Below are 18,899 nucleotides of genomic sequence, written 5' to 3'. Positions count from 1 at the left end.
GGGCTGAGCTTGATCCCAGGCCCAGGCCTCTGGGATCATGACTTGAGCCAAAGGCAGATGCTCAACCCTCTGAGCCACCCAGGCACCCCTTTCTGTTCACTTTTAATCTATGGTATTTTGCAGTGTGTGCATCTTTATCAACTGCCTTAAATAAAGGGTTACAAATCAAATACAGAGACTAAATAGAGAAGTAAAACTGTTAATCAGCTAGAAAAAACCCAACAGTGGTAGAACTGGTTTTTTTTTTTTTTTGATGATGATTTTAGAGTCACTTAGCAAACTAATCCACCCAGGCACCCCTAGAATATAAGTTCAATTAAAAATAAAATGATCAGAAAGTCCATGATTGAGATCCAAACCCTGGACCATGTGGGGCACCTGGCTGACTTGGTCAGTGGAGTGTGCTGGAGTGTGCAACACAATCTCAGGGTTGTGGGTATGAGCCCTGTGTTGGGTGTAGAGATAACTTAAAAAAAAAGAAAATCTAGGGGCGCCCGGGTGGCTCAGCCGTTAAACATCTGCCTTCGGCTTGGGTCATCATCCCACGGTCCTGGGATCGAGCCCGGCATCGGGCTCCCTGCTTGGCAGGAAGCCTGCTTCTCCCTCTCCCACTCCCCTTGCTTGTGTTCCCTTTCTCGCTGTCTCTGTCAAATAAATAAATAAAATCTTAAAAAAAAAAAAAAAAAGAAAAGAAAGAAAACCGTGGACCATCCACTTGGGAGTCTCTGGATAAGGTACTTAATAAGTACACAGTGCTGAAAGGTAGGATGGTTAAGGAGATTAAACCAGTTTTCAACCCTTCTGCTTAAAACCTTTCTAGAACAAGGATATATATAACAGCTTTTAAAAAATTTTTAAAAAGGTGAATATTTTGCATCGCACAGAAATTCATGAATTACAAACTGTCGTAATATCTTTTTGATTTTCAACTGCACCGTGTCCTCACAGCTACTTACACAAAAATGCAGAGATCACAAACACATGTCTACAGAGAACAACGCAGGTAATAAAAATGAACAAAGCAGGCAAGGTTGTAATCTTTCCATACAAGACTCATTTTGTCTGCATATTAATCATAGTACAATATTCTTTACTTCCAGAGAAATATGCTCTGTTCCACTTTTGTTGACTATTGCAGTCATCCAACTATACGTTTTTCCGTTTTTTATAGAAACATCAACAAAGAAGTATTTTTTTCACTATAAAAAACAGTGCAAGGGCAATAATAAACAGTAATGAAGTGGCAGGAACTTGTTTCACTAGTGAGCTTATGCCCATCCAAAGGAGGGCAGCTGCAACTCTGCTTAAGCCAATTGTGCCATGGGAAAATGTAAGCCTCACAGTTCCAAGAGCTCCTAATTTTTCAGGATAATCCAAAAATGGAGACTTTATGCTAAACAGCTAATTTTTAAATTTTAACGCAAAGGAATCTTTTTAATTTAATTTAAATTAAAGGAATTTAACAATGCAAGGCAAAGAGAAACGCAATTACAGATTTGGTTTTGCCTAAAGGCTGCCTACCAGTGTGTAAACCCTAGGTCAGTACTGGATTAATATGGGTTTCTGAATAGTTGAAAAGACAGAAGAAAGAAAAACAGGATTTAAGAATTTATTGTCTAAAAAAATGTATCAGCGCTAACAATATGATCTGTTTTATTTATTCAATTAAAAGCATAAAAATTACTAAATAATAAATATTTAATTAGCCTTAGGATGAATTCTGCAATGCAAACACAAATAAAAAATAATTTTATCTACAGACAGCTTCAAATTTCCTGAAGTACTGTCTATAATGAAAATTTAGAAACAACCTAAATGTCTATTTTTGTAGTACAGATATAAAGAAACTACACTATAATCATATATGATAAACTATACAACAAAATAAACTAGATCTACATATATTAGTAATACATCTAGAAAACATTTTAAATTAAAAAACCAATTTGTAGAATAATATACAGTATAACATTCATATAAATTTTAAGCATTAGTTTTTTTCTAAAGATTCCATTCATCTATTGGGGGTGGGGGGGACAAGTAGACTCCCCGCTGAGCTGGGAGCCTAACGTGGGGGCCTGCTCCCAGGACCCCAAGATCACAACCTCAGCCAAAGTCAAGACGCTTAAATGACTGGACCACCGAGGTGTCCTTTAAGCATTATTTTTTGTTTTCTTTTGTTTTGTTTAAAGACTTTATTTGAGAGAGAGCATGGGGGAGGGGTAGGGACAGAGGGAGAGGGAGAAGCAGGTTCCCTGCTGAGGGGCTGGATTCCAGGAGCTAAAGGCAGAAGCTTAACCGACTGAACCACCCAGGCATCCCCACTTTAAGCATTATTATACATAGTTTATGGATACATACATGTATACTTTACTGTTATAGTATAAAAGCAGAACAAAAGGATATATACAAACTTCAAGAGGAACTTTACCACTGGAAAGAGTGAGGGAGGGGAAAGGGATTAGAAAGAGGTATAAAAGGGACAGCAACTATAATTAATGCTTTATTTCTTAAACTAAAGCAAATATGACAAAATGTTAACATCTGTCAATTCTGGTAGTAGTTTATGTGAATTTTTTTGCATTACTGCAAGTACTTTTCCTGCATGTTTGATATATTCCATAATTAAAATAAATAACAAATTAAACTAGAAATATGTAAAATAAAAAACAAAAAGCATTCTTCTGAGTATTGGTCCCACCAAAGGGCCTCCAACAGCAAGCTGATTATGTAAGTGATATGAAAGCACTAAAGGAATAAATCGTACACTTTTGAGGTCCTACTGTGTAGAATTTTGGAGTCAAACAGCGGAGGTACAAATATCAACCCGACAAACTTACAAACTGTGTGACCTCGGGCAAATTCTCCTATGCCTATTTGCCCATTTATAAAAGGAGCTCTACTACCCACCTCAAACAGTCGTTCTGAAACTTAATGAGATAATCAGTGTTAAGGGCCTAGCTGCCATTTTAATTCCCTCAACACAGCTCAGGAATAATGAAGACAGAGATAGTAATTTCACTTTGAAAAATGGCAATATGGCACAGTACCTTTTGCATCTTTACATACCTAAGCAAAGTAAGAGACTCTGCTATCCTAGTGTCCAAGGACAAGAACAAATCAGTTTTGCCATCACAAGATGGCAGAAAGTAAAGGTGGACTGCCCTATTACCATTATCAACTCATCTTAGTCATCTTCATCATCACCATAATAACAATGACCAACATTTACTGAGTATTTAGTGAGTACCAGGTACAGTTCTAGGCTCTTTAAATGCATTAACTCATTTGATACATCACATAAAATTTGATGTAAGAACAAGAGAAAAAGTAACAGATACCATAAGATTAATAACTGAGAGAAAAAGAAAATTTCTTTCAGGTGAAAAAAACTAGGGGAAGTTGCCTGGAAAAGGAAAATCTGGTATGCAGATTCGAAAGACTGACAGGTCAGGGTATATACACAGAGGAAAAGAAGGGAGTGTGGTACAGTGAAAACACCATAAGGAATAGGAAGTATCTTCATAAGGCTGAATTACAGGATACACGGAAGGCAGTAAGAAAAAGGAATGAAACATGAGCCAGGACACAAGAAAAGTCTTTGAGTGCCTAATTTGGATTAAGCTGGTATCTATTAAATAGTATGTTTCCAGCAACGTGCCCTTTGCATTTTCATGTTTTGCTCACTAAAGACAGTAAAAAGCTGATTTTGGCAAACTGACTTCAGCACTCTAGTTCAGGGAAATTAATCTGGCTGCTTTATGTAATATCCCACATAATTCCTCCTCTTATTCTCTCCTATGGCTAACAACACCTAGTTTCTCACTTTTACCCAGACACCCAAGCTACAAATCTGAGATGTCTTCTAATAATGTCTCTCCCCATCACACTATTCATTTACAATTCTACCTCCTAAAACTTTCTCTCATCAGTAACCTTGTCATGATCTTATTTCAAGCACTAATCGTTCTTTCCTGAAAAAGTCTCCTAAATGACCTTCAAACTCCAATCTATATACCTCACTGCCACCTACATAAACTATCTAAAACTACACATCTGATCATAATGCTCATCTTTGCTTGGAACTGTTTGTTGACTTCCAAATCGCCTACTATATATATATATATATATATATATATATATATATATATATATACACACACACACACACACACATATACACACACACATACATATGTGTATATACACACACACACACACATATATATAATTTTTACAAAGTCTATTAGTCTGGCTCATATGTACCTTTGCAGCCTCATACCCATACATACCCTTCGAATCCCCTCTGCCAAACTACTTTCCAGCATACACATAACAGTTTTTCATGCTTTTCTGTGTATGTTGCTGTTCCCTCTACGTAAAATAACCTTCCCCCATGTCCACTCCAATTATTCATTCAAAAGTCAGTTTAAATAACATCTTTTTCAATGGTCTTTAGTGGGGAGATGTGATGGCCCTGCAACAGGCTAACATACATAATGTACACCACTATAATCCAGGACCCAGATTTTAAACGCTACATAAGGAGGGGGGAAAAAACTAAGGATACTGAATTTCCTATCCATTTAATTATATCACTAAGAATCTAGAGAAAATTCAAATCTAAAAGTTCTATTTTCAGTCAAGTTTTCCCTCCTTTTTATAAAACCATTTGAATAGTAAAAAAAAAAAAAAAAAAAGCCATTCTTAAAATCTGACAAATCCGTACACTTCAAACTAATATAACACTGTATGTTAACCATACTGGAATTAAGAATAATAATAATAAGGGGCGCCTGGGTGGCACAGCGGTTAAGCGTCTGCCTTCGGCTCAGGGCGTGATCCCGGCGTTCTGGGATCGAGCCCCACATCAGGCTCCTCCAATGGGAGCCTGCTTCTTCCTCTCCCACTCCCCCTGCTTGTGTTCCCTCTCTCGCTGGCTGTCTCTCTGTCGAATAAGTAAATAAAATCTTAAAAAAAAAAGAATAATAATAATAAAAAAAATAGCCCCCCCAATCTAACAAATCTAGAAATAGGGAGGGGAGCAGGAAGCTAAGATTTACCGACGAAATGAATAAGCAATTAAATATTCTGGCTGTTAAAGTTTATTACCATATTTTCATAAACAATAAAAAAAATCAGATATAACAGAATTAACAGATTTTAATGTTTTTAATGACTGAACTGTCACTTCAAATTTTTAAAATATTACACCATGGTGCTAGCTATTATCTTTATAATCACAAATCTCAACATAAAAATATAACAAAAAACACGTAACAAAATTATTATTCAAGCTTTCTGGCTCTTTGGAATTGACCTAAATAAATTTTCTGTGTAACAGTATATCCTTAAAGAGAAATTTATCTCTACCTAGAAAAAAACAATGGCCTATTAGAGAAATTAAAAACCATCTTAGGCCATTAGCTCTCATTTTTATGAAGCATCACAACATACCCCTAAAGCTTCAAATACCACTACCTCAGAGAATTATCTAAGATCCAAAGTACTTTAAAAAGTATTGCTTTAGAAATGTTAGAAATAATACTTTATGTGGGAGTCAACCTTGACTCTTTACTTTATTCCTCTATAACCAATTACCTTTATCTGCCGTTTATCTCCTGAACATTTGTTGGATTATTCTCCTTTTGTCTATCCTTAGTACCATCATCTCTCACTCTAATTTCAACAGGTCTGCCAAAATCCAGTCTTGGCCTGTTAACATCTATCCTCTACACAGCTCCCAGGGCCATCTACTTATGATACAATCTGACCATATCACTTCTCTACTTAAAAACAAAACCTTCGGGGCGCCTGGGTGGCACAGCGGTTGAGCGGTTGAGCGTCTGCCTTCGGCTCAGGGCGTGATCCCGGCATTCTGGGATCGAGCCCCACATCAGGCTCCTCCGCTATGAGCCTGCTTCTTCCTCTCCCACTCCCCCTGCTTGTGTTCCCTCTCTCGCTGGCTGTCTCTATCTCTGTCGAATAAATAAATAAAAAATCTTAAAAAAAAAAAAAAACCTTCATTGGCCCCCTGTTTTTTATTTACTTAATATTTATATAACACTTACTATATGCTAGTCACTGCTGTAACTGTTTTACAAGTATTCATTTACTCCTCACAACTGCTGATGAGAATTTAAGTAACTAGCCTTTATGTAGTGTGCACGTGTGTGTGCACACACGTGTGTAAAATATAAGATAACACAGTCAGGTAAGCAGCAGAGCTGAAAGCTGAACTCAGCACCTGGGCTCCATAGTTGGGGCTCTTAATCACTCAACTACGCTGCCTCCCTACTTCCTAAAGTCCACGTACTTTAAAATAGTTTATAAGGCCTTTGATGAATATCTGGTCCCTGCCCATTTCAAGTCTCGTTTTTCATCAAGTCCCACTTTGCTCACACTCCAGTAACACTGAGCATCGTGTAATGTAGGTCAGGTCTTCCCTCTCCCCACACTGACCCTTATGATTGATTCTACTTCTGCTGTCCCCAGTCTGGAGCACCTTCTAGTACCTCAGCATGGTTCCTACAACAGACTGCACTGAATACATTCTGATGACAGAAGCAATTCTTTAATGCCTCATAACGTTAGTGGGTAATAAAAAACAAAAATTTTCTATTATTAATTACCACTGGCAGACATATGAAACACAAAAACACCAAATGTTTTAGGACTCAAGTCTCCAGTACACCTAATGGTTATCCAGTTAAAACACACACAAACAACAATAACAAAAAACCTTCCCCAACCTTGGTCCTCCTTCAACTCTTTTTAAGTCTATGGTGGAGCCTGGAAATTTACATTTTTAACAGATAAAAACCTACATCTGAGGAGAATGGTCCATTAACATCCTGCTTTACAAGCTATATCAAGGTAATCAGGCCAGATCAACTCCTCTATACTAACTCATGACCCCAGCCACACTGAACTACTTGGAAATTTCCCCACCAACCATGGTGTACTTATGAGACTGGACACAAATCATTTCCTCTGCCTGGAACCCCAAACAACGTGACAGGATTTCCTCAAAAATGTTTAACACCTTTGTGAAGACTTCCTTGAACAGTCTGGGCCCTCATCACACCAAATACATATTTTGATTATAGCGGTGTTATGCTACCTTTTCATATTAAATTATGTGTTTAAATAGTTTTAAGACCTTCAAGGGCAGGGACTGACAATTATGTTTGTATCCTCAGTACTTGGGATATAATTTAGCTAAATAAATGTTTGCTGGACAGAAAATTTGATGAAAAAAATGTTTTTAAAGATGTGTTTTTAGAGAGAAAGAATGAGAGTGCAAGGGGAGCGGGAGAGAAAGAATCCCAAACAGAGACCCCCACTGAGCGTGGAGCCCAAGGCAGGGCTCGATCCCATGATCCTGAGATGATGACCCAAGCCAAAATCAAGAGTCAGATGCTTAAGTGACTGAGCGACCCAAGCACCCCTTAAAAAAAAAAAAAAAAAAAAAAGATGAAAATTTAGAAGAGAAAGATACGTTAATGGTGTTGGGTATTTTTTAAATTTTTATTTATTTTTAATTTTTATTTTTTGGAGTGGAGCCCAACTCGTGCCTTGAATTCACAACCCTGAGATCAAGACCTAAGCTGAGATCAAGAGCTTGAGCCATGCAGGCACCCCAGGATATTTTTTAAAAAGTAGAAACCCAATGCAAATCTCTATACAAGTGTTATAATGGAAGGGCAAGGTATAAAAAGAACTTTCGTAACTGCAATTCTCAAAAATGATCTTACTCTCGAATTATAAATTCTCCTTAATGTAAAATAAGTATCTTTCAGGACAGGGATCTACGAGTTCTATCTTGAAAATAAAAGAGTCTAAGCAGTCAAACTGTTTTGTTTTCTGCTGTACTATTTAAAACTTGTTATTTGGTGTATTCATATACTAGGAAAGAATCAATGACTAAGATATCCTATTTGTTTCGCTTTTCAGATCACAGCAGTCTCCCTCTAAAAACAAGCCCCAAAACAGGGAAATGGGGAGCTCTTCTCTAAAATCCCAACACTGAACTTCACTCTCAGAATAATTTCTAGAGGGATATATAATTCACTTAACCATGTTTCTTCAAAAGCTTTCTTTGATCTTTAGTTTCCAAACTATAGTTACAATACTTTTTAGAAAACCAGCAAAATTTAGGGTTATTTGAATTAATATTTAAGATTCTAAACTAAATTTTTCTGACAGTCAAAAATGTAAATTGTTTTAATAAACGGGGGAGAGGAGATAAATTTGTTTTACAGAAGAACTCCACTTAACATATGTAAACACTGCCCCCTCCCCATTCAACTTGACTAACTTCCAAAGGATAAAGTAGGAGAATGAAAAAACAGTAACTTTAGGGTAGAGAAAAGCGGCACATACTACATTAACTAAATGATGAAGGTTAACACCACCAGTGATGTTTTGTGTTTATCACATAGCCCTAGACATATGATGAGAAGTGCACTTCATCTCTGTGGTATTTCCTCCAAAAACACTTAACCCCAATCTATTGAAAAACCACCACACAAATCCAGTTTGGGAGACATTTTACTGGATACCTGACGAGTACTACTCAAGACTGTCAAGGTAATGAAAAACAAGGAACCACTGAGAAACTGTCACAAACCAGAAGAGACTAGAGAGGCATAACCAAATGTAGTACGGTACCCTGGGCTGGATCTAGAACAGAAAGAGGACATTAATGCAAAAACTAGTCAAATCCACATAAAGTCTGGAGTTTAGCTAACAGTAAATACCAAGACTGACAAATGTACCTCAAAAATATAAGATGTTAACAATGGGGGGAAAAAACCTCTCCACTATCTTACAACTTGTTTGTAAATCTAAAATTATTCCAAAATAAAAACTTTTATTTAAAAAAAATACAGGAAAAATGTGGAATTATTTAAATTAATACTATTTAAAAGTACAAAAATGTTCTGATTGTTAAAGATGTAAACCATACTTAACAGTTTAAATAAAATGCTTATTTCCAACATACTTTAACAGTAAAAAAATGAATTATTCCATTTGGCACTGATTTACACAGCACTCTTTGCCTATTAAGAAACTTTGAGGGGCACCTGGGTGGCTCAGTCGGTTGAGCGTGGCACTCTTGATTTCGTCTCAGGTCATGATCTCAGGGTGGTGAGATCGAGCCTGCACTGGGCTCCAAACTCAGTGTGGAGTCAGGTTCAGATTTTCTCTCTCTCTCTCTCTCTCTCTCTCTCTCTTTCTCTCCCCGCCCTTCCCCCTCTGCACACGCCTCTCTAAATAAATAAATAAATAAATATTTTAAAAAAGAGAAAAGAAACTTTGAAGATATCACTGGTTTCAGACACACATAATGGATACCAAAGAGACAAAAAATCCCTAATTCTTAAGAAATACACTTAAGGGGTCCCAGGGCAGGGGGGCGCCTCAGTCAGTTAAGCGTCTGACTTTGGCTCAGGTCATGATCTCAGGGTCCTGGGATCAACCCTGGCATCAGGCTCCCTGCTCACTGGGGAGTCTGCCTGGGATTCTCTCTTCTTCTCCCTCTCCCCCCGCCCCGGCCCCTCGTACCTCTCTCTCTCTAAAATAAATAAATCTTAAAAAAAAAAAAAAAAAGAAATATACTTAAAAATTTAAAAACTACTACATTAAGGGGCACCTGGATGATTCAGTTGGTTAAGCATCTGACTTTGGCTCAGGTCATGATCTCAGGGTCCTGGGATCAATCCCACCATCAGGCTCCCTGCTCAGCAGGGAGTCTGCTTGTCCCTCTGCCCCTCCCCCCACTTCATGCGTGCTCTCTCTCTCTCTCATAAATAAAATCTTAAAAAAACTACTATATTAATATATGAATGACTACTTATTTGATTAAACAGTATGTTAATAAAAAAATCATTTACTGAAGGATTTACAGGCCATTCATCATTCAATAGTAGCCATTATTCTCTGAGTTAGATACTGTCAACATCATAGATAGGGAAACTGAAGCTTCTGCTCAAAGAACATAGCTGGCAAATCGTGGAATCAGGACTACTAAAATATTCATATATGGTTTTAGTCAATAACTTAATTTGTTCTCTATGATAATGCTGAATGTATAACTCCCCCCCTTAAAAAATAAAAATTAGCAACAAAAAACCAAATAATCAATAAAACTGACTCATCTTCACCTTCCCTTCTTTTGCAGTCAGCATATTTTTTCTTAAAGTTTTTATGTTATTTATTCATTTAAGTACTCTCTACACCCAATGTGAAGCTCAAACTCATGACCCCGAGATCAAGAGTCACACACTCTTCTGAGCCAGCCAAGATAAAAACAAATATGGAAAGATGAATAAATAAAATATGCCTTAAGCATACAGAGCACTAATATCACAAAAATGTATCTATCTTTGCCATAGATTTATTAAAGTGGATTAATCAATACGTAAAATCTTAATAAACACAAAATTTTGTATGCCTTTAAAAATTAAAGTCCTTGAAAATTTCCCAGATTCTTAACTTCACTGTTATCAAAAGACAGTCTCTCAGAAATTTGTTAACAGCCCTAGTTAACTGTCAATAATTCTTGTGAACACGTAAGAGCTCAAAGAACAGACAATTAAAATGCAACAAATAATTACAAGATGCAAACGTAATGCATCCAGGTGGTTAATTCACTTCTTATGGGTGAGAATTTTGTGGCTCTGATACAAGTATGTCAGGAGTGTGACCTTGTTCCCTGGAACAACATAAAATCCCTTCAAAAAAGTATGAACACTTCTCCCTCCTTCACCTCAATTCCTGAAAGATCACTGGAAGTTAGCTATTACAAAGAACTATAGCACATTTCCTTTCACATAACCCTGCATTCAATCTATTAACAACAAGTATTTATTTACTTATTAATACTACTTATGTATATTTACTTAAGTATTAATTTAATATTTAATATTAATTTATTAACAACTGCTTATTAATACTACCAGCATGTATGCAACAATTATTTATTTACTTATTAATACTACTGTAAAACAGTATTAGACACTCTCTGGGAGTCCCTACTCAAATGCCTACGGCCTTATGCGAGCAAAATAGTTAACAATACAAGACTGTATGTTAATAAATGCCAATTTAAATGATGCAGGCTATAAATGCTAATGGATTTTCACCATTTTAGAAGAGAAAGAATTTAACAAACACAAGAATAGTTATAAAAAGGGTCCATTTTGTCAAAAGAATAAGGAATCAGGCAAGGCAATATCCAAGTAGTTCAATGCCTGTATTTTACTTCAATCTAGCTGCTACCCCAACATGTGATCTTAGGGAAAGACATTCTCTAAATTTTTGTTTTCTCACCCATAAAAATACCAATCTGCCTCAAAAAGTAGCAGAACAAATGAAAATGAGTACCACATTCAATATATTTACAAAGTTCCAGGGAAATGTTTATGACAATGTTAAATGACAATAACTTTAGAGGATATCTTTCCAGAAGTATCCTTAATGCACAGATCAATCCTACCGAGGGACGTTTCAACCAAAAGCCACCATCTTTTAAAGGAAAGCAATAAATCAAAATAATAAGCAGTTATGATGCCTGCATCCGTATAAAGCATTTCACAAATATCAATTAAATCTAACTGCCATGGTAGGTTAAAAATTATACACATAGCAGTTTAGACACATAAACCAAGATTCTATTTAAATAACTACCTGAAAATGTCATGCGAAACTAGCAACAAAGCTAAGACAATCCAAAAACCTTAATTGCAGTTCATTATTAAAGCTCATATTATAGCATCCTTCTTCATGAAGTACAGATTTCTCAAAACACTTGGACTTTAGCAATTAGGATCCACTCTACAGCTAAACAGCTTCAGAAGAACAGGTTTTCATCTTTTTTTTCCCTTTATCTTTTCTGAACTCACTGCATACCATTAGTTCTATTTATTTAACTTTATTTTTTTATAAAGAATTTTATTTATCTGACAGAGAAAGAGACAGCGAGAGAGGGAACACAAGCAGGGGGAGACGGAGAAGCAGACTTCCCGCTGAGCAGGGAGGCCTATGTGGGGCTCGATCCCAGGACCCTGAGATCATGACTTGAGCCGAAGGCAGACACTTATCAACTGAGCCACTCAGGCGTCCCTAGTTTTATTTTTTTATTTTATTTTATTTTTTTAAAGATTTTATTTATTTATTCGACAGAGATAGAGACAGCCAGCGAGACAGGGAACACAAGCAGGGGGAGTGGGAGAGGAAGAAGCAGGCTCATAGCGGAGGAGCCTGATGTGGGGCTTGATCCCATAACGCCGGGATCACTCCCTGAGCCGAAGGCAGACGCTTAACCGCTGTGCCACCCAGGCGCCCCCCTAGTTTTATTTTAAATAGAGGAACATTTTAAGTAAAAACAAAACAATTACAGTCCTATTGTAGAAGACTTAAGAACAGTGACAAAGAATTTCCGCTTCACATTTAACTATTTCTCTCTTTCCAACATACATGAAAACAGGTTACCTGTCATAATGAAATATTTTCAAAACAGAGACTTAGAAGCGAATAAAAAAAATCTCTTTTAGGACCACAGCAGACATGGCCAGCTCAGTTTAAAACCAACTGAGCCTTAAGTCCCTTTGGCAAAAGAGTACGTGACTCACTACTGTAGAATTCAATGGAAAGAATTGGAAAAGTCATTCTGATTGCCCTAAGATTTTGCTTTGAGTTTGTTTTTTAAAGACACCTCCATACTAATGTCAACTTCCATAGTTTCTATGGCTTGTTTATTAAAATGACAAGTTGCAAATAAGATGAACCATATGTAAACAAAAAGTAAGGTCCTATTTTTTCTCGAGTACCTAAAATATGAGCCACAAGGTGTATATATATGCACATATGTATGTGTAATACGTATTGACATACATATTATTTAGTACATAGAAGGGAAGCATTTATATTGAAAAAACAGAGACAATAAAACACAGATGTCCTAGCTAAAAAAAGAAAAGTTATGATACTGATTTTTCCCTTTCAGAAACATCTCCAAATTTCTAATATACTAAAGTTATTTTTACTGAAAAATAGATACCAAATAATTTTACTAAAAAAAAATGAACTCTATCCCAATCTCATTAGAAGTTTTATAAAACAGGATTATGAAGAATTTAAAAAACTGATCTCCAAATTACGCAAAAGATCCTGTCATATGTATCAGAAACATCCACAGATACATATTTGGAACTAAAGCTCTCTTAGTCAAATTATTTTAAGCTCCTGATCAATGAACAGTCTACTGAAAAATCACCACTCTTAGTGCACTTTTATACCTTAAAATACTAGGATGGGAAGATGTCACATAACATACTGAATTACCATTCCCTACTTTACTCATTTCTCACCATACGAACCCTTCTACCTTCTAATGACATTAAAAATAACAAGTGTGAAAATATATCATATATTGACAAAGAGTCTTAAGTCTCATCAAAATCACACTTAGCACATGAATTTGACATTCTTTTGAAGATGTCTATTCACATGAATGCTTGATGCAAGGCATTAAAGTGACCTACCCTCTCTTATGGTAGTACCTTACAAAAGGTCCCTTTCAAGGGACAACACAAGAAGAAAGCCTTTATAAATAGCCTTTAACACAAATTATCTTACCCCTTTTTACTTATTTTTGATATTATTACAAAATCAGATTTACTGTTCCAATGCAAACTAAAGTAAAAAAAAATCTGTAATATTCTTATTCAGATTTTTGCCATATTTTCTATTACTATTTCTTGCCAAATATTTCTGGCATTCATTAACTTACACTTACTTGACTAAAACAATAAAAAAAACATTAACACACGGGTTGTATGTGTGTGTGTGTGTGTGTGTGTGTGTGTGTGTATACACACAAATACAGAGACAATAAATGTCTGCTTTAGAGCAGGGACATTGCTTTTTACCCCAATCATTCAATACCCACCCACCTTGCAAAAATGGTGGAAACTAAAAACATCAGATTTTAAAATTTACTACAGAGAAATGCCTTTGTTGTAGCACCAACTGGTATCAAATAACCTTACAAAACATAAGCAAAAGAAAAATGGTATGAAAGGGCAATCTACATTTCACAGCTTCTGCTCTCTTACTCCACCCAGTCTCCTCAGCTCAATGGCTGTTCACAGCATCCACAAATATTAGCCCATTTTTAAAAGAGGACGGGGTGGGTACCAAAATAGGGTTATCTCTATCAAAATCAATATATACAGGAATCTCATGAAAAACTGGGTTCCTTTCTCTGATTTATTAAAAGAAAAAACAAAACAAAACAAAAGCTTCAAATTTGTTTTAAGAGCTCCTCCCCTTCTGAACAATCCAAACAATGATCATTTATAATAGAACATGAAAGAATAAATCACCCTAAATACAGATTACACTTATGCTTTAATAAAAACTGCAATTTGCAATGGTCAATTATTTTGCAAAACGGTGTCTTGAAAGATACCCATGAGAGATTAAAAGCTAGCTGATGTCTTAGAAGCAAATCAGAATTTTTTTAAGTAAAACCTTTTATAAATTCAACATTTTATCACTGCTGACATACCCAGGCAAGAAATTTTCCTGGAGACTGAACCCTGCAGCAATCAAGCCCTGCTGCAGAAAAAAACAAAAAACAAAAAACCAACCAAAAAAAAAAAAAATTTTTTTTTTAAAGCAAATACTACTGTGGCAAAAGAGGAGGGATGACATTACTGGTATGAAAGGCCCAAGCTCTCTCCTCCGCCCTAGACTCAAAATGAAATTCACACAAAACAACCCACCTCCCAACAAAAATAGAATTACCAAAAATGGCATAAATTTTTTGTTTAGCCTTTAACGTTATGAATCTTGAGGACCATGTGTTAAAGTAGAGGTCGGGATAACAGTAATCTTTATTCTCTCCCGATTGCCTCTTAAGGAAGGGGGGGGGGACCTTGGCATGACATCGCCCATTGAGAATGAAACCACAAATCTGGTTCTTCTCTTCAAAAGCACAAATTCTTAACCAAAGGATTGATGTAATTTGGACTCAAACCCCAACCCCAAAAGAAAAATCCGGCCCTCCTCCCAGGGAGTTTCTTGCTAAGTCACTGAAGAAAGGCAGAAAAACAAATAAAGCCAAGGCACCTTGCTCTCTCTTATCTAAAATATTGAAAACCTACTCCTTTTCTCTACTGTTTAGAGAGAGAGAGCGTGTTGAAATTTGCCCACCACCTCAAAGACATTTTCTATTTTCTCACCTGGGAGACTAAAGAAGGCACTGCGTTTCCTAAAGGAGTGGGGAGATTAGATGAAGGGGAATGGCTGAGGGCCTCGAAGCTGTGTTACAACGTCAAAAGGCAACTCCCGTCTCAGGAGCCAGTGGCAGAAAAGAAAAACCTGCCTGATTCGGTGGGTGGATGCTGCGGATGGTTCGGTGGGTCGGGCCGCTCCTCTTTAGCGGGTGTAGAGTCTGGACCACCACACAGAGGGACCAGGGAAGGGCTGGGCCATCCTCCTCAGGTCAACCCCATCCTAAGGACAGGTGGGGGACGCAACGCCTGGAGGCCTATGGGTGCCGAGGCCGCGCGGAGCTGAGCGCCGTCCCCGAGCCGCCAACCACGGGTGGGGTGGGGACTGCGGAGCTCGCCTTCCGCGGCCAGGGAGAAGAGGGCCAAACCCTTTCCCCAAGATCAGAGAGCGACCTGCTTTCCACGCCCTTCCTACCCAAGAATACTTTTCTTGCTAAGTCACTGAGGGAGGAGGGCGATCTCTTCCCGGGGAGGGCCGCGGGTGGAGACGCGGCGGCTCCGGCAGCCCCCGAACCCGGGCCGGGGAGGAGGGGAGCGAGGGCAGCGCCCTCCCCGGCCTGTCCCTCCTCCTCCCGTGTCTCTCACTCAACGGCCGTCGCGGCCGCCATTTTGAGAGCGAGGAGAGAAGAAGAAGGAGGAGGCGGCGGCAGGGGGAGGGGAGAATGGGAGGGAGGGGACCGGCGCAGCCACCTCGTCAGGCCGCCCGGCCCGCAGCCGCCCGAGCGCGGAGGAGAAGACAGAGGGGAGGGCGCAGACCCTCACCGCCTTACCCGAGCGCTGCACCGCCGCCTCCGCAGGGCCTCTTCCGTCCTTCACTCCCATCCACCGGCGGGGGAGGGGGAGAGGGAGAGGGAAGGGAGGAAGGAGGGAGGGAGGGAAGGAGGGAGGGGGAGGATGGCGCGCTGGGCCCGGTCCCGAGGAGGGGGAGGGGAGGGGAGCGGGCGGGCTCCTCAGCCGTTCCGGGGCTCGAGCCCAAGCCTGGCGCTCGCGGTTTCTCTCGCTCGCGCCCGAGCGCTCCTCCTTCTCTTTCTCGCTCCTTGGGTCCCGGGATCGCTGCTCGTTCGCTTGCTCACTCGCTATCTCAGCCGCCGGACTCCGCCGCCGCCCCGCCGCTCCAGCTCCGTCTGTCACAGGAGCTGCCCCAACGCCCTGACGTCACCACGCCGCCGCCGCCGCTGCCGCCGCCGCCGCCGCCGCCCCAGACCCGCCGGGATGAGAGAGGGGAGGGGGGCCGGGAGCGGAGAGGGCTGCGGCGCATGCGCCGGCCTGGGCCGGGCCCTGAGCCGCGCTGCCTTCCGCTTAGCGGGCGGGCTTGCGATGCGGCTTGGCGGTACCGAGTGCGGGGTGGACGGGCTTGCGCAGGAGGTGCTCCTCGCGTTTAGCTAGGCTCTGTAACCTTGGGTTCCTTTTTCCTAGACCCTCGTCTGATGATTCAGGGACTTCAGGAACTCCAGCTGTATTCGCCTCCCCGCCCTGCTCTTGCCCACAAACAGAGCCCTCCCCGCTTCTCCCGGCCAACAGCGGAGACCCGTTGGGACCCGTGGATTTCGGCCCCGATAGGCTTCAGAATAAAGTGGAGCCGAGGCCAAGCCGTGGCCCCTTCTATCTCCGGCCTTCGGGTTTATTTTCCAGTTTGGTGGGGGCAAAAAGGAGGGAAGTAGGTTGGGTGGGTTTGGAGAGAAGAGCTGTTGAGGTTAAAAGGCTCATGGATAGCCCAATTGTTTCATTTTTTTATTATAGATTTTTACTTGGGAGGATTCGCTTTTAGACATGATTCAGCTCTTCTTTTCCTTAGTCACACACACGTTTCAGACACTTGAATTCTTGAAACTGACACCCAAAGAAAGACCTGGAACTTTATCCTCAGGAGGTGCTCAATGCCTGCGGGCGCGCGCGCGGGGGCGCGCGTGCTAAATTGTGGGTTTAGATACTGATGACAAAGAAGTCTTGGGGATTTGCAGTCTATTTATTCCACACGGAGATATTTTATTTAAAATAGGCCAGATTTATATTGCACTGTATGGTAACTAGAATTTAAAATAAAATAAAATAGGCTAGATTTGAAGTTCTGAACCTTTCAATATGGTTCAACCTCTCAATCAGAGGCATCTAGTGTGATTATTTTGTCCAAGGAAACTCTTCCTAAAACATAGGTTTAGGCTTATGTTTATTGATTTTATTAATTCCCCTTATGTAGGTAAATGCGTACACTGACCTTGAGAAGCAACTGGGTTAATGAAAGGTAACTTGGGTATGAATCCTGGATCAGCCATTTACCAGAAATGCGACATTGGCTAAATTACTCTCTGGCCTTGGTTTCTCTATAAAACAGACCTAATAAATAGCTAACTTATGAGGCTTCTGTGAGAAATGGAGAGGTGATGCTGCATGTATGATATATATTACCTTAGTGGGGAATCCTGTGTAATTCATGTAACCGTTTATGTTGCTTGATACCAAAGCAAGTTTCCTTTTCCAGAGAAAGGTTGTCTCTATCCTTGGAGGTGTTCTGGAAGAGCATGAGTGAGGGTTGGTTGTCTGGAGGGCTTGGGTTTTTCTTCATGAAGGCAGGGAAGGAAATCGAATGGTCTCTGGAAGGTTTTTTTCAGGTTTACGGTTTTGGAATTCTCAAGTTAGATAAGGACGACTAGAGGAGGCACAGAGGTTTGGTCTGTGCTGTGTCCAGTAAGGGTCAGTAAACAGGAAATAAATTAACCTCTCTTGTTCTGAGAATCCACCTTTGGTTCATTTTTACCTTTTAAAATATCTATTATTGTATGATATCACACTCCTTAGTATTTAATCAGCTGAGTAAATCAGTTATTTTTAAAATGAATGTTCCAAAAGCCAGCAGAATTGCCCAGAAGGAAAGCAGAATCACATTGGTGAACACTGATTTAAGACAGATAGTACTGACGGCTATAAACCTTGAGCTCATAGACTCATGTATTTGGAAGCTTGAAAATCTGTTTCTATGTAATTACACACTAAATTGAGATCAGGTTTTCTTTCTGTAGCACTCGTTCAAAATACAAACTCCCTTGGGAGGAATGTATAAAAACTTCCCTTGGATTATAATTTTTCCGAACGGAAATAAAACTATGTTTTGTGCTTAGCTTGATGTGGAGTGATGTGTGATGGTTCTGTGCACTTTCTTTTCAGTTGCTAAAATGATAGATACATCTTAATAAACACTTGTCTTTTGAGAATGGAGACTTAGGACATCTATGCCATCCATCATAATTCATAAGGACTTATACAGAACCTGCTACATCCATCCAGGAAACACTTAATAATGAATATTTTGGATGATGTTTCTTGAGAAAAGATTAAGTATAAACATTTTACTTACCACAATTTAACAATCTCCCCATTCGTTTGAATTGCAGATCTTTATTTTTCCAGTAGACATTTTCAAAATGGAAACATTTGTTTCAATTGCTGCAGTAAAATTAGTGTTAAACAATTCTGTAAATAAGCTGACTGGAAGAAACACTCCAAAAATACTACTGGGGAGAGGACAAAAGGTCTTCTAAAATCTGTATACAATGAGTACATATTTTTTTATTATTACTTTTATTATTAATTTTTAAT

At 39.1% G+C, this 18,899-nt stretch overlaps 1 protein-coding gene across 1 annotated transcript in view; it reads right to left on the bottom strand.

Moving 5' to 3' along the window:
• The window catches only part of PAFAH1B1 (platelet activating factor acetylhydrolase 1b regulatory subunit 1), a 78,382-nt gene extending 61,914 nt beyond the window's left edge, over nucleotides 1–16,468 (bottom strand). Inside the window, exon 1 of the mRNA XM_040641162.1 lies at nucleotides 16,076–16,468. The gene's annotated coding sequence lies outside the window, so the exon portion shown is untranslated. The remainder of the gene's footprint in view (nucleotides 1–16,075) is intronic.
• Nucleotides 16,469–18,899: the final 2,431 nt, after the last annotated feature.

This window comes from Ursus maritimus, unplaced genomic scaffold (genome assembly GCF_017311325.1).
Source record: "Ursus maritimus isolate PB19 unplaced genomic scaffold, ASM1731132v1 scaffold_24, whole genome shotgun sequence".
Lineage (NCBI taxonomy): Eukaryota > Metazoa > Chordata > Mammalia > Carnivora > Ursidae > Ursus > Ursus maritimus.
The sequence above is the reverse complement of the archived record's forward strand: the minus strand, read 5'-3'. Positions and strand labels throughout refer to the sequence as shown.